The 17,028-nt window shown below is 32.0% G+C and overlaps 1 protein-coding gene across 4 annotated transcripts in view; it reads right to left on the reverse strand.

Annotated features, from left to right (window-relative positions):
* LOC140439031 (uncharacterized) overlaps positions 1-17,028 on the reverse strand; it is a 359,260-nt gene that overhangs the window by 156,586 nt on the left and 185,646 nt on the right. For all 4 annotated transcript variants that reach the window (XM_072528668.1, XM_072528667.1, XM_072528665.1 and 1 more), the window contains one exon: positions 1,212-1,236. The gene's annotated coding sequence lies outside the window, so the exon portion shown is untranslated. The remainder of the gene's footprint in view (positions 1-1,211; positions 1,237-17,028) is intronic.

Below are 17,028 nucleotides of genomic sequence, written 5' to 3' on the forward strand. Positions count from 1 at the left end.
ATATACCGGAAAAGGTTTGGATGGAATTGGTCTTTCTAATTAAAAAAAAAAATTAATCAAACCCACACAATCCGGAATTTGTCTATCAAAACCTCTATTTCGTAGTAATAGGAACATTACTGCAAATAATTGGTTTTTTTCTTTTCAGCTAATGAAAGAACTACAATAAAGAGGCCTTACCTATGTAGGAACCATGAGAAAATGAAAAAGAGAAATACCTCCAGAATTTAAGACAAAAAACAAAAACAGTTGGTTCTGCATTGTATGAATTTTCAAAACATAATTAAGTATTTCTCATTTTCTCTATGCATCACTGTCGTGCTACGAATGTTAAGAGTAACAAACCTGAAATAATATTATTCTATAATTCAACAAAAGGAGGCGTTGTTGCACTATATGAGAAATGCACCACTCACAGCTCATCAAGGAGAACTCGACGTTAGCCAATGGCTGCTTTTTTAATGGTTTCAATGCATTTGTCATGTCTAATTGTTTCAAAAGTTATAACATCTGTAATCAAATTCATGAAGGCGCTAGCGAAAGGCCTGACAGAAAGTTTTATGAGGAAACGACTTGAAAATCCTAGAATTAGCTTAGATATAAGAAACTGGATAAGAGGAATACTTGCACTAGAAGAAACAGTAAAATTTCCACCCGAAGCAAAATTAGAGATTCGGAAGTACTGTGTCCATCTAAACTTCATTGAAAGAGATTTTACTTATGCTTTGATTGTAAAAAGCCTATGGCCTATATGTTTATCATGTAGTAAGAAAATATGCAAAAAATGTGCTTCAAAATAATCGTAACAAAAATAAATGTTGTTTAAAATTAGTGTAGTTCACCTGTTGTCAGAATTTTTTTAACAAATAAATTTGTTTATTTTTTACATAAAAATTATTGATTAGGATTGAAAAGGAGACATTTCAGTACTAGTGTAATATAAAGGTATTTTAATAACTTTTTTTATATAATACCTATATACTTAAGAGCGAATAAACTTCATCCAGTTGTAACTTATTTTAGTAAAACTTTTTCAAATAACTAAATTTTCTTTTTTTATTTTTTAAAAAGGAGTTCGTGGGACTCCACATCACGCTCAATGTAATTAAAATTACACCTCACCGGTTACGGGATAGCATACATTTTATTACGAAACGGTACTAAACCAACAATTAAATGGTAATTTGCCAACAATTTCTATTAATACTTACAGTTGTTGATGGCCAGGAAAACTGTCTGAAAAAAATAATAAAATTTTAGTATAGGAATAATTAGTTTTATTAAAAATAGAATAGATATAAAAATAAATAACTAAAAATGAGGTAAAAACTTTTGATGTATAATGCTATATATTTATTATATAGTATAAATTATTCAAAAGGATTACAGATCGTTTTTGGTTTTATCAGACCATGATCAGTGGAAACATCTGAATAGTAATTAAAACTAGTCACATAGCAAGGTCTAATAATCCTTAGATTACATATAAAAAGTACCAAATTTCAAAAATGTAACACGAGGTCGATGTTAGAGAATTTCACTTTAAGGAAACATTCAGATCATTGCTCGAAAAAAGGTCGTTACGGTCCTACGGATGATACTACTCAGTTGGCTCAGTTTGGAATTACTTCGTTTAGAGCAATGATTATTGGTACTATTAGGATAATAAATGAGAGAATTTAAGCGCATGTATAAAAAAAATTGCTTATAAAACTCCAGTCAAGAACAACATAAATAAAAAGTACAAATAACAAGTAAAAAATACAGTGATTGAAACGAAACGGGCATACCTAGCTAAAATAAATTAATGGTTTTAGAAATTAATGACATGAAACGAATTTTATGCCACTTATTTCGTAATATAATTAAGCCTAAGAAGTTAGTTGGATGTTCAAGGAGGTCATGGCTCTTGAATTATAGATTGTTTATGCTATTTAGCGTTTGTTAAACGAAATACATGTTTTAACGATTGGATTGCATTTACGTTAGGTTTTTCCCATTGTTAACATTGATTTTTATCCTTTTTTTAGTGCTCTCCTTATATAAACATCGAGTATACTATATTGGTAAAAACAATATTACCCAATGTAACAGTAACTTCCGTAACGAATTGCCGGAGTGCTACATTCCAAGACCAAGATACACCTTTAATTTATGGATTGCTACAGCTTTTTATGGCTATAAAAACTGGGTCAGAAGTGCTTATTTTTAGTTTCAGAGGTACCTGCCTCATAAATTTATCCGTTTTATGTTTCAATTGTTTTTGACATCACGCTTAATTGCATTTTACAGTAATTAGTGGTAATGAGTTGGGCAGCACCACGAGTTAAATTAACCGTACGTACCCGTTTGTGATGGCATCGCAAGTATTTTGATTGTTACCACGTTTGACCTAGGTACTTGTTGTTCTGTGTGTTGGTTTATGTAGGTTATCAGAATTTGCCTGTTTTAGTTTAGACAATAAATCAAAATAAAAAGAGTAGTTTTAAAAGCTTGCGAGAGAAAAAAAATTAAACGTAGTATAGCCATGTAGTTCATGAAAATAGTCAAGCCAACAGAAATTGCTAAGGAAAATCTGTCCAAATAAAAGAACTCATTTTTTTTAATAAACATCATACCTTTTATATTATAAAAGCAAATATTGCAATATGAATATCTGCCTGTATTCATTAATAAATATCAATCGCAAGAAAGTAAGCTCCTAAAGTAAATTCAATCTACGGACGATGCAAATACATTCACGCTGAAAACACGCGTTTGTTCAGGGCCGGACTAGTAAATTAAAGGTACAGTATAAAACAGACAAACATTGACAGATAGTACAACAATTATTTTTAATATAAAAATGATTTACAAGATCTAGAGCTATTAAAGACAAAATAAAGTATATATGCAGAAAAAAGAAAGTTTATAATATTACCGTCTTTGCGTTAACAACTTTCAGAATCTGATGTACTGCTGTCATAGTTAATGTTAATAATAAGAGGTTTAATCTGGACTTAAATTAAATTGTCCAACTACAACATTTTTAGCTATACTTCTTCTTCTACATATCTTAAACAACTTTATTAATTTTCCATAGTTACAGCAGATATAACTTCATGAAATAAATTTTTAATGTCAACAAAGTGGAACAAAACCATTTTCACTTCTGACGTGACAGATTATCAACCTTTTATGTTCTCCTAAAAGTGATGTTAAAGATAATAATAAAAATATTCAAAGTTTATTTTAATTTGTATTACCTGAGGGATTTTTTAAGACTTTTTTAATCTACAGCAAATCCAAAAATGCACGTCTTGCAAAAATCACAGAATCATCCACAAAAACTTTTGATTTTGCACTGCCAGCATTTATCCATGTTTAGTCCAAGTATTTAATTGTTCTATTTTCAGCTCTATATTGTCTTGCAAATTGCTCTTTTTGCGAATAATCTCTTCGCCATAGCACAATTTCACTTTTGTCGAACAGCAAACTGTTTCTTCCACGTTTTTGAAATTTAAAATTTAATTTTCGTAAGAGTATGTGAAACATGGTTCTCTTAAAATCTGGTAAGTCATTATCATTATTAACATCTCTTAGGACTTTGTCAAATGAAAAAACTTCATTACGGAAGACATATTGATGAACCTTTCTTCTTATAGCTTACTTATCAAAATCATCTACAGAATCTATTGATTTTGAATGATTTAGACTTGTTTTAGGTGCATATCATTTGTGGGTACTTTTATACTTTTTAAAGACATTAAAAATACTTTTCGAACAAACTCCAACTGTATCTGCAACCTTCTGTTAAATGTCCGTTAACGCTAAAGTAGGATTATCTTGTAATTTAAATTTATATGTATTAACCAATATTTCCTTATGTGATACTTTTTAGCTCTTTTTCTAGGAGGACTTAGTGGTAATAGCTGCCCATTTTCATCCGCAGACTTCGTAACAGACATTTTTAATACATGTAATTATTATACTTTTTCCAACTAAAATATCAAAATGTGCGTTTTTAAAATGTATTCTTATAGTGGAGGATCCAATATAAGGTCGACCTGCATTGATCTGTTTAAAGCATAAAAATTATTTGATATGTAATTTAGTATGTTAAAAATTATAAAAAAGAAGAGGTGCCCGATATAATTTTGTCGTGACTGTAATTAATTTACTAAAAAAAAACGAATACTGAATATTTTTAAAAAAAAAAACAAGTAAAAAATAATATTTTTATACATAAATTCAATAAACCTTCGTCTATCCGGTTTTGATAAAACTTTTTGCCATGTTTTGTTCTAAAATATATTTTTTTATTTATTAATGAGGAAGGATTTTTATAGCAAATGGCGATCGGGTTGCATTTACAACTAAAAAGTCCAAAGTCCAAAATACATCTTTACACATTTTTTAAATATGTTTTTAAGCCTTGAAAATCGTCATCTTTCGTTCATTTTCGTATATAATATCTTAAGAGAGACATTTTGCCGGCAATATTTTCGACTGGTATGAAAGTTTGTTGCCTGGGAATTTTATTTTGACAGTTAAATCACGAGACGACAGTCTAGTGTATTTGTCAAAATTTTATAAGCGAAAATTGTCAAAAGGCAACAAATCTGCATAAAACCAGAAGAAAATTTTGTCGGTAAATAATTTTCTCTCGAATGATATTTGACAAGACTATTTTACGAGACAATTAATGCACCATATCAACGAAACATAATCTTTATTTATTTGTTAAAAATATCAAGTGTACAATTATTATAAGCTATAGTAGTTTGCCCTTTTTTTTCTACCAAAGCATGATTTTGTGTATTATTGACCTGTATCATTTGGGAACTCGAAGGTCCAGCCTCATTTATTGTTCTGAGATTTTCGATCAACTTCTGGTGGTGACTGGAATCCAGCTGCAGATATGGTTTTAGAGAGCTTGCGTTTGAGTGACCCGTTAATTTAATTACCTCTTGTTCAGAAACACCTTGCTTGAACAAAGCTGACACAGCTGAAGATCGATGAGACCGGAGTTGAGCCTCTTTGTAGAAGGAAAAAAATACAAAGAATTATAGTTAAAGCTTTTGATAATTATGTAAATCTAAGAAAAGATGTAATGTTTGAGAGATATTTGTCCCATAAGAGAGACCAGAAATAAAATAAAAAATTTACTATGATTGTGAGGGATATTTAAACACTGACTTACTCCTTCATATAAGTCACTCTCCATAATTGTCAGAAAGTCATCAAAAACACACTTCATTGTTGTCAATTGTGTCACGATAAACGTTTAAAAACTACTGTGTATAGCAATAACTACTTATATTAAGACTAGACAATATATTGCTTTTAGAAATCTTTTAGAAGGACAAAAAATATACAAAAATATGCCAACATAACTAAACATTTTTTATAGTCTTTCGTTTAGTACAAAATTACGTATAAGTCTACACAAAGTCTCTGACAATTAACATTTTTTATTATCAACCGCTCTTAATAATTATTTCAGTCATTCTTTACTATTCGTGTTAATCCAAAAGCACGAAATCCGATCTCAAATATACGGAACTGCCTTTTGTACCTGCAAATAAACAGCACTTTTAGCAATAATTATGAAACAATGGAAGGATTCATAAACGTTGCACATTTATCCATTCACTACGGGAATGGATAATGACGAAGACGTTACTGTAACTGTACCAGTGAAAGTTCTCACGGCCTTGTCCTCTAGTGAGGATCTTCCGGGTGATTTTATTAGATTGTTCCATCGTCGATTTGTTGATACTGCTTTTAAATGTCGCAATAAAATGTTTTTTTTGTCAACTGAAAAAATGTTCCCAACAAAGTGGGTTTTTTTTAACCGAAAAGATCTACTTTATTAGACCGTATTATTTTACTAGTAACATAAAACTAGTCGATTTAACTGACTTCCTAGTGTTGGCATTCGACAGTCAACTGCCAAGGAAGGCTCATATAAATCAAATATGCTATCGAGATATCTTGTTCATATTAGGATTTTTAAGGCCACATCAAGAACCGAAAATGGACCAAAATTTTGCCACAAATATACAAAATTACAATCTTTTGCTAATCACCGATTTGCTATCTGTACTGCAACGCATAAAACAAGTATATTTAGCTCATAAAACAAACAAATATATAAATATTCAAATTCTTTGAATTCTAATAAAAATCTATATGCTTTCATTACACGCCCTTAGTCGCTGACCAATTAATGACGACACCCTCCCATTGGCCGATTGACTTGAAAAGCCTTCAATATCTACTAACAATTCAGACATTCAGTGTGTAAATATGAGGGTTTTCAAGTCATCGCTCTATCTACGCAGACAACAGAGAAATCTACACAGTAGCTAAGAAAAATTAAAGAATAATCGAGAGACTAGAAAACCATCTGCAGAGCTTAGCAGAATACAACAATAAATGTAAAATCAAACCGGAGAAGACCCCGTTCATCATCTTAACACAAAAAACGCCAGTACCCAGAAAAGAAATATAAAAAAATAGAAAAAATAGAAATATAATAAAAAAAGCATCATTGGCGAAGAGATTAATCCAACCCTATATCTTCAGGACCAGCTCTTTATAAAAGGCTAAGAAAAGCCAGTTTTACAAGCCCTACGTTAGAGCGATGATGTTATATCCAATATCCAAGAAAAAGTGCAGACAATACAATGAAAACCTCAGACTAGTTGACTATCCAATCAGGGTATAGTTAGGTGTTTGTCGAAGAGAACCAAATAGGGAAAAAAGTACGGTTCCGACAATAGTATTGGTAGGAACATATATATCCAGAATTCCAGCAACATTTAGATGTGATTAGATTCACCCAAAGAGAATGTGGTTCCAAACAGTAAACGATACAGAAGTGAAACGGTCTTAGTTCGGTTTCACATAAGTCACTTGTTACGGCATGATAAGAACTGATCAAACAACATCTTCAGGATTGAATCGTAGTCTCAGTTGGTGGATAATAGTCTTGTAAATATTTGCTTTTGAGCTATTTGGGCTATTAATAACTCAACTATAACTTTATTAATATATAATATATTATATAGTAATTATTGAAAATCCTTTACAGAAGATATTTTTGTCATAAATGTTTCTTAATTATAAGCAAGTCCATAGTTTTACATAGAAAGTTCGATGGAGGGGCACATTATCCTGTAGCGTTGTTTGCTTTCACTCAAAGATGTTCTAGTATTTGAAAATCTTCTTATGCTCTTGTATCTCTTAGGGCCTTTGGTCTCACAAAATCTTAACAGAACCAAATCCCTGCGTACTGGTCACTCACATAAAAAGATATTTTATCCTTAACCACAACAGTTGTCTCTGTTGTTTTTGTAGGGTTCTTTATGGTACATGAGTTTTGTAGCAACAAAACTTGCAATAGTACTTTCTTCCTAACCTTTTAAGTTTTTAGGCAATCCTTATACAAATTTTACAATTAATTTAAATTTTACAATTTTGAAAATAAAAGATGAGTATGATGGTGATATACATTAGAAATGGTGAGCCAAGTAGTCAGTAGAACAAACCTCACTGTACGATGCGCCAGTTTTGGTGCAACTGTCTGATCATTTTCCGATTGTTCGAGCATGGTGTAGGTTGTGAGTGATGTTCAACTAACGAATCTACCGATAAAAGATTTCCTATTAGCCATTGGGACGCATCGTCACAGGAATTAGAACTTTGTCACCCAGTCCGTCCTAAGTAAAGCATAGATCTTAAGCTCATAGTCTTAAAACGGCGCGGTGGATACAACTTGTGAAAATATAAACTTCCTGTACTAAAGCTATTGTATCTAAGAATTATATTGAAAATATTTTCTACGTAATAATCTGATATATTTTTACTTAGTGGAATACGTCGATAACACTGGTTGTAGCACGGAATAGTCTTATATCCAATTATATAAATTAAAATTCTTTCATACTTCGCCAATCAACTGCACTTTACTTTTCATACAAGAACCAAGGATTAGCGTTATTTTCTAATGTCTAAAAAAGCCACTTCCTGCCTGTGTAAAAGTTTATTCTACAAAACAAAATAGTAACATTCGATACGCGTGATATAAAATAATGACTTGCAGAGCTTGAAACCACCTTATACACAACCGAAGAATGGTGAAGTGAACAATGATTCGTCGTTGTTTATGCATGATGCAGCACTAAGTAGCCGAGACGGCTCCCGAAAGTTACGGTCAAAATATTAGGCTCAACCAAATGGAATATATAAAAAACAGAAGTTAAAAGTTGTGTTCTATCTTTAGATCAGGCATACTACTACCAATTTTAAGGTAATTTAATTTACGGAAATTCAAAACATCATGAAAGAAATCTTTTGGCGAGAATGTGTAAAATTCTGTCTACTTCTTATTAAGGTAACAAATAAAATAACACTTCCAGCACGAATTGACTTTTAAGTAAACATCAATTGAAATATATGACTTTGTTGATATTGTCCCTGGTATTTCTTTGGTAGATATTGGTTTTTATCTTATAAAAATTTGTGTACTTGCTCTTACTTAATCAGTTCATATGGAACAAATCACCTATCTATGCGTCAATATTTATCTGTGAAACATGTAAATAATACTAGTACTTACACAATAGAATAAACATGAAGAATGTCTCATCAAAGAATATACAACCATAGAGTGCTGGATACAAATATGAGAATTCTTTCCTGTAATTTAAAAATATCTTAGACACTTACGATTTAAAAGGCTTTCCGAATGTATGATAATTTATTTAATGAGAAAGAATATACCAATATAAAAAACTGTGATAAACAACCAGATAATGAAGATGTGTTAATTCCGGATGTTCAAGGGTTCCAAACAAATATGTGATAACCAAAACTTCTTTACTGCTGGTGTAGACAAGGATGTTTTAGGTACTATAAACTTACAATTGTTTGTAAAAATTTAAGGGTATAAAATTATACGGTCTTTTTCTCCAAATCGAATTATAACTTCTTTTTTTAATTCATGGTAATGTTATCCTTGGGATCAAAATGGAACCTCATAGGTCCCAGCATATTACTAGATGGTCCCGCATTCCCCAACTGACTTTTGTAACTCTCTAAACTGTATTTTTAGACATTAACGTTAATATCAACCGGTTTGAAATTTTCTATATCTTCGCAATTATCTCCGTTCTTCTTCTCAATAGTCGTTCCTCCCAATTCGCGGACAATTTCTTCCATATATTTTGCAGCTTATTTTTATCTGTTGCATTTTTATAATTTTGATCTTTGACATAGTTATCTTCTTCATATTCACTCATTTCCGAATCGGAACGTCATTTCCGATTCTACGTCTAAAAAATTATTCTCGGTTATGGAGAAATTTAAGATGTTTTGTATTGCACAAGTAAAAGAATTTGGGTCAAAGTTTATTTTGTTGTTAGATGTTGTTTCTTCTGTTTAAGCTTCAGATGAAAAAGACATCTTCGATTTATTTTTGCGCCTTGGTGGTCTAATAGGAGATTTGTTTTCATTGGGAAACCCTGCGCCATCCACATCAAAAATGTGGTTTATTATTTATTTACAATTTTTCTTATGCTACAAGCGGGCTACATTTTTGACGGATTTGGAGAGTGCTATATAGGTAAGTAAAGTAATTTTTTGATGAATTATAAAGGCGTCAAAACTGACTCGCTCTGCTACTTAAGCAACTCTACCTGGTTTTTGAGGGTTCTGTTTTTGTATTATATATAGCTGTTATGCACTTCAGACATTAAAATTATTGTTATTTACATATTTAGACGTTTTGCGATGTTATCCTTCTTGTTTCTTCGCTTTAAAACTCTAAGTGAGTCTTGGCCGCGTTAACGATTTTCCTTCACTGTTGCTTTTCTACAGTAATCTTCTTTATTACACCTCCATCTTACGATTATCACTGAATCGTTACTGCATTCTTGCATTTTTTTCTTGAGCTACCAACTGACTGTGTTTTTGTCTCAATAAAGTACTTAGAGTTCCTGGTTATGTCTCCTCTATTCTCCTGCTATCTTGTCTCTAGAAGGCCCAAAAATATTATGAATCTTTAGTTATAAGATTATTAATTTTGTTGCTTTACGCTGGCTCGTGTCCAAATCTCACTTTTATACGTTATTATAGAGCAATTTATATATTTATATACACCTTTGTTCTAGCTATTTTTGAGAGTAATTTTGTTTTAAGTAGCCTCGCTACGGAATATTACTCTCTATTTTCTGACATGAGTCTAGCTACTACATCTTTTTCATAACTGTTTCTGGCTGCTATCATTGCTTCCAAGTATTTTAATTCTTTGACAACTTCAAAATTGTAGTCATATATCAAAATATTTTGTCTAATTCTTAATCTTCGTTGTATCTTTGTTGACTTTATCCTTATATTTCCTGGCCCCGCTTTTAAAAACGGTAAAAATTTCTTTTGTATCTCTGGTGGATCGTGCAATTGTGTCTACATCGTCAGTAAAACGAACAGTATATGGACAGCGAAAATATTTCTTATTTCTAGTTGGGCTTTTCTAACTACGTGTTGTAAAGCAAAGTTGCCTAATAGAGGGGAACGTGGATCATATTGTCGTAGACCTGTTTCGATTTGCAACTCATGTACTGCTGCGAATTCTGATATCTGCATATGAATTCTGCACGGAAATCTTGGCTTATCCTACCAACTTTCTGGGTATTTCAATTCCACCATTACCTTCCACAGTGTATTCCTGTTTACAGAGTCATATTCTGTTTAAGTAAACTTAAACTTATAGAAATATTTTTTAATAGTTTTATATGTTCGAATGGGTTTATTACGCCAGCACTCTTATTTCTGCTAGATCCATTCGTCGTTTCTCTGTTATTTTAGCTACCTAACAGTCAGTTTTATAAATCACAGCTGGTCTTATGGTCGCCTTACTTCATTAAATTTTTCTTGGCCTAACTTTACTGTATCAGCACACTCGGTAGCACAGTCTAACACTCTGTTTTAGTCCTACAAAGTTTTAAACTTACATCAAGAGGTTGTCTTCACCGCCACTGTATTTATAGTTTCCAAATATAAATAATTGCTTTATAATTGTGGATGAAACTTTAATGAGGATGAATAAGGGCCGAAAACCAAGCTAACTACAATAAACAGCTAAAATTGAATACCTTATTCATGAAGAACAAGAAAATATATGGATTGCTAGGACTAATTTTATAGGAAAGAGTAGAGGAAGAATGAACCAGAAAGGCAAAGGATTTCCTGACTGAAAAATCTACGTACGTAGTTCAACACAGCAGCCACAACTCTTTTCAAAGCAGCCATGTGCAAAGTATAGATTGCCATTGCTATGAAACACCGAGCCCTGGGACACTCTTAATTTAGGTATTTCTTAACCTGTGCTAACACTAATTGTTACTTTCTCATATATGTTTCTCACAATGTTTATATATTCACCGAAAACTTCTTCATTATCAAGCGCCCGCCATAGATACTCTGGAAGAACTCTTATCACAGGCTTCCTCAAGATCAATGAATAGCACATAAGCTTTATTATTTATGAAAATTGGATCTATTATAAATCTGCCTTGCATAAACTTAAACTGATTTTTCCATATTTTAGATATTTTTGTACAAATTAATTTTTCCTGTATATCTTTATTTTATAACAATATTTGACTTCTTTATCCAGTTGTAATATCTTATTATATACAGTCTCTTACAGCTAAACTGTTATATAAATAGACACAAAGGAAGAGTATGATATAAGCTAGCTAGCACTTGTGCGTGAAAGTGAACTTGGCAATGACCTAGAATTATTTGCATCTCCATCAAGAGCAATAATAAAAAGTGAGAGTGAACATTAACCTCTTACGGTTAATAGTCACAACCTGTGTCAGTTTTGTAATAGGTAATTCGTTTTAACAGATGTAAATATATTCAACTACGGAAGGTATTTAAGAAACATTAGAAATGTCGCTTATGGAGTACTTCAGATAATTTCTTTTCGTTTTTGATATGATATAATATTGAGTATCATATGAAATAATCACTCTCTTTATATAGGTAAGAATTTTATACGATTTATAAATAATACACATCATTTGGAAGTGATACATAATTATCAAACTTTGAAAGTATATATTGGGGCAACCTCAAAAGCGACATGTAAAATTGGTAAGATTGCTTATAAAAGAATTTCCTATTTTACGGAATTGGCAAGGAAATAATAAATAAATGAAAATCTACCAATAATTACGTCCTATCTAACGTGGGATGCAAGTTTTGGATCCTCCATATCTCTCTTACATCTTTAGTATCGTCTGTTTTGCCATGCAAATTTATAAAAGGCACAGATTAAATAAAACATCTGAATTTTGGTTCCGTCAATAGAAATCTTCGGATTTCGTTTCGTGATTTATTATTATCAGATGTCGCTATAGCGTCCAAATTGAAGCCAATTTTTGTTGCTTTTTTTGATGGAAAACATTTGTTTTCACGTTAAGAGCTTCTGTACTAGTCGCTCTGATGATACCCGCTAGGATGAAATACGTATAAGCGAAGATACAGAGGCACTAAACGCGAAATCAAATCTTCACTGTTCTTTCTTTTAATCAGATAATATAAAACTATCGACGGGATATTTTATTGAAAATAACTCATTGGATATCTAGTCTAATATAGTCCTATAAGAGCTTTACGTGTTAATAAACTCCTCTTTTTTTTAGGTATCAAACGATTTTAGAATTTGGACAATAATTTGTCATTTATTCGATATTTTACCTCTCCAGTAAGTTTAAAAATTTTTACTGCATCTTGAATTTCGCACCAAGCTATTATATTTCGCAGCTATAAATATCGCTTTCTTCTTGGGCTTTTTTAAATTCTATCTCATTATATGTCCCAAATAGAAAACTATTCATTGTTTCAATATTTGTGAAAGTTCACGTTCGGTTCGGTTCTAGCTCTCTATAACACTTCCTCGTTTGTCATCGCTGTCTGCCATTCTTAGAGAAATCTCCTTCAGGCATAAGTATTTTTGGACTTTAACCATTGCTGATCTTACAATTGATATTCCTATTTTTATTTTTACATCACTATGTAGATAATCATTTATTTAGGTCATTTATATGCTTCCAATGTGTTTGTTTTCAGCATAAACTTTATGTTATTATTATTGATTATTATCTGGTATAAGTCAGAACCTGCGAAAATGTGCGAAGATTTCCGAACTATCAACCTTATGAGTCATGCACTAAAGATTTTTCTTAAAATCGTAATGTCAGGATTTACAAGAAATGCGAAGAAAATGCAATTTGGATTCCGCAATTCCATGGGTACACGTGAAGCACTTTTCACCTTACAAGTCCTACTTCAGCGATGCCGCGATGTCAGTTGTGATGTTTATATTTGTTTTATTGACTACGCCAAGACATTTAACCGTTGTCAGCTTCAGAAGATAGTCGACGTCCTACAAAGAGTAGGATTTAATAAGAAGGACATTCGGATCATCATGAATTTATACTGGAACCAGCGTGCACAAGTCAGGGTCGAAGACAAGCTGACCGACCAAGTGAAGATCATGCGAGGAGTAAGGCAAGGCTGTGAACTCTCGCCGACTCTTTTCAATATATACTCTGAGGAAATTTTTACTGAAGCCCTCACACACCTAGAGATGCGAATCCGAGGAACGGTGAATAAATCAATAATATCCGCTACGCCGATGACACTGTGTTACTAGCAACCAGCCTAAATGATCTATATGCCTTACTAGACCGAGTAGGAATTGTGAGCGTAACATACGGACTAGACGTTAATACTAAGAAAACTAAATTTATGGTTGTCAGCTGTGCAAATTTAGATCACGGGGCACTAATGGCAGGTAGCGAAGAGATCCAGAGAGTCGACAGATTTACTTATCTTGGAATTAATCTCAACTAACAATAGGACTACGCTCAAGAGATTAGATCCAGAATTGAAATGGCACGGTCTACATTTATCAAGTTGAGATCCTTGCTGTGCTGCAATGATCTCAGTTTGGGAACTAAGGTGCGGATAGTGAGGTGCTACATTATTCCAGTGTTACTATATGGAGTTGAAGCCTGGACACTGACGCAAGCCACAGAAAAGAAGATTGAAGCCGTCGAGACGTTGATCTACAGGAGGTTACGTATAAGACACTTAAGAAGAAGCAGATGATCGGTCAGAAGTTATTGTAAATTCTCCAACTTATTCTCGAGGATGAAAGTAACGTCGACATAACGTATGGTATTTGTAAGTTACACTGATAGTTGGTTTTAAATCACTATCTATATCTCCTATATACAGATATTGAATAATGTAGGAGATAAAACACAAGCTTGGAGTATTAAATATCTTGTGATTTATATTTCTTAAGTTGTTGATCCATAGATTTGTCGATTGACTTCAATATAGATTTTGAGTAAACTGGAAAAATATATATTAAACCAATAGTTGTGATATGTGACTTACGTATTACTTTTTTCAGAGCCAGATTGAACAGTATACAGGAGAGAGGGTCTCCTTGGTGAAGCTCGTTATTTGTTTTAAAAGGTTTAGACAAGTCCCACTGAATTTGTACTCTACCTTCAACTTTTTCAAGAGTAAGTTTTGTTAAATTTACTGACTGATTTGGTATTTCTAGCTCTTTCTTTGCTTTGAACATTTCTCTTTTATTTACAGAGTCGTAGGCTGCTTTGTAGTCTATAAATATGTGATGAGTATCAATGCCATATTCCATTGTTTTTTCTAAAATTTGTTTCAGGGTTGCAATCTCATGAATTGTCGATTCATCACCTCTGAAACCAGCCTGATATTTTTCTACTATCCGTTCTGCTTATGGTACCATACGGTGGAAAATATTTTATACGCTGCATTTAGAAGCGTAACTCTTCTGTGGTTAGAGCATTCAATCATGTATTTTGTTAAATAGCCAGTATGGTTGTGGCTTTATTAAATTTTTAAAGTCATTTCTTACTTCCTATATCATTACAGTTGGCCTTAAACAAGTGCTGAACTGTTGGATTGCTAGATTTGTTATTTAATTATCGAGATATATCCTTTTAAGTTATTGTTTCCACATCATGTTAATTTCCTAATTGTCTGTTAGTATTTTGTATAATTTAAGTCAGGTTTTTATTCTTGTACTATTGTCTAATCGGTTACTTTTTAAAATGTTCTTACCTTTTTGCCTGGTATATAATAAATATATGCCAGATACAGACAGTAGACCATATCGGATATTTTTCTGGTTTATACAAATTATTTTAAGTTATTCCTATATACTAGAGGATAATGCCACTCAGTTAAACAATTATTTATACAATGATAAAAATTATTATTGTGTCAAATACCCCTGATTGCGGCTCTGTGCTTAAGCGAATTTATCCAGAATTCTCCCTTCGTCGCCGAAATATTCCACAAACCATTTCTATTGAAGTGATAATGTTAAAGTGTTTAATGTAATTAGTAATTGTGATATAGCTGAATAGCGGAACAAGCTAATCTAAAATTTCTGTAAATATGTCAACTTGACCATATTTTAGTTATTTTGTTGTTTTTACTGTTATCAAATGTTTCATAGTTCCGTTAGAGCAGTAACTTATTTGTGTAATGAGCATCATGTAATTTACTTTTAGCATACTGCACACACCCACACAATTCTCCTAAAACTAATCAATCGCGTGTAGAATCCCACGCCACTTAGGTAGTGTTTTATTCCAGGCTCATATTAGTATGCACGGTGTCACTTAAAAGGTGGATATCACTTTTCGACATGATTTTATGACCAAGTAATCGCTGTTATTTATTAATGCATTAACGCCGACCTAATCGATTCGAGTAATTTTGCCAGCAACGCCTCACAATATGGTAATGTCATCGTCAACTAGGATTTTTCTGTCCCTAGGTTATAAAACTGGTACCCCAGCTTTTAATTCTTAATAATTATAGGCAAAGGCATAATTTCATTAAAATATTTTCTTATATTGTTATTAATATCATAAATAACATGTAGTTTTGACACGATAATTGATACTGAAAAACGAATTAATTTCACAGGCCTAAATTTTTTTTCTATGAAAAAGTGTTTTAAGTTTAATAGGTGTACTATAGTAAATCGGATGTGCTAATTACGAATCTGTACATAAGTTTTTCCAGCACGTCAGGTTTTCAAGAAAAGTGTGATCATGAGCTGGATATTTCTATTACTTAAATAGATTTACAAATAAATCGAGAAGAAGAGGCAACTAGTGAAGATCCTAAATCAGTTCCTGATGACCAATCTAATGAACGAACAAATTTGAATTTTTGTTTCGAAAAAGTAGAAATCTTGAGATTTTAACTTTTTGCTTCAATGATATTAGGTTGGTATTGCATAATCATTTTGGTTTAAAAGCTTGTGGTTTGCACATTTAATTCATTATTCTTCTATCGCTGCATTAATGCATTGCTATGTTCAAAAATTCATAACTAATTATTGATAATGAATTGTAGATCGTAAATAGCTATGTTATGAGACACATTTTCGCATCATAATCTTCGTATAGTTCTATAAAACTACCAACAAGGATACCATTAATATCAAAGAGTGTTATTATTTCAAATGTAACTAGGGTAGAAACTAAAAACAAAACCAGCATAATAATTGTTTTCTTACTGTGTCAGCGGCATATCACGAGGAAGTATACCAGCCGTAATTTTCTTTGTAAGATTTGTGATAAGTATTTCTGTACTATCTGCTCCGCAACAGTTACACTTAAATTATCTATTTGACACCATTACATTCATTAATCGAACTAGGTATTACATTTGTAACAATCAGACAGATGACACGGCTACTGGTTACGCGGTATTAATTATTGATCTCTGTTTATTAATGATGTTGGTAACAGATCCGGAGTGGATTCCCATGGTAGTATGCATTATTTTAACGAAGGTTAGAACCGCTCATGAATGTTACACACATTTTTGTTAATTATTTTAGAAACAACTTATACATTTTGTATTATTTCCAAGCATAATTAATAAAAAATGCAT

Source organism: Diabrotica undecimpunctata, chromosome 4 (genome assembly GCF_040954645.1).
Source record: "Diabrotica undecimpunctata isolate CICGRU chromosome 4, icDiaUnde3, whole genome shotgun sequence".
In the NCBI taxonomy this organism is placed as follows: Eukaryota; Metazoa; Arthropoda; class Insecta; order Coleoptera; family Chrysomelidae; genus Diabrotica; species Diabrotica undecimpunctata.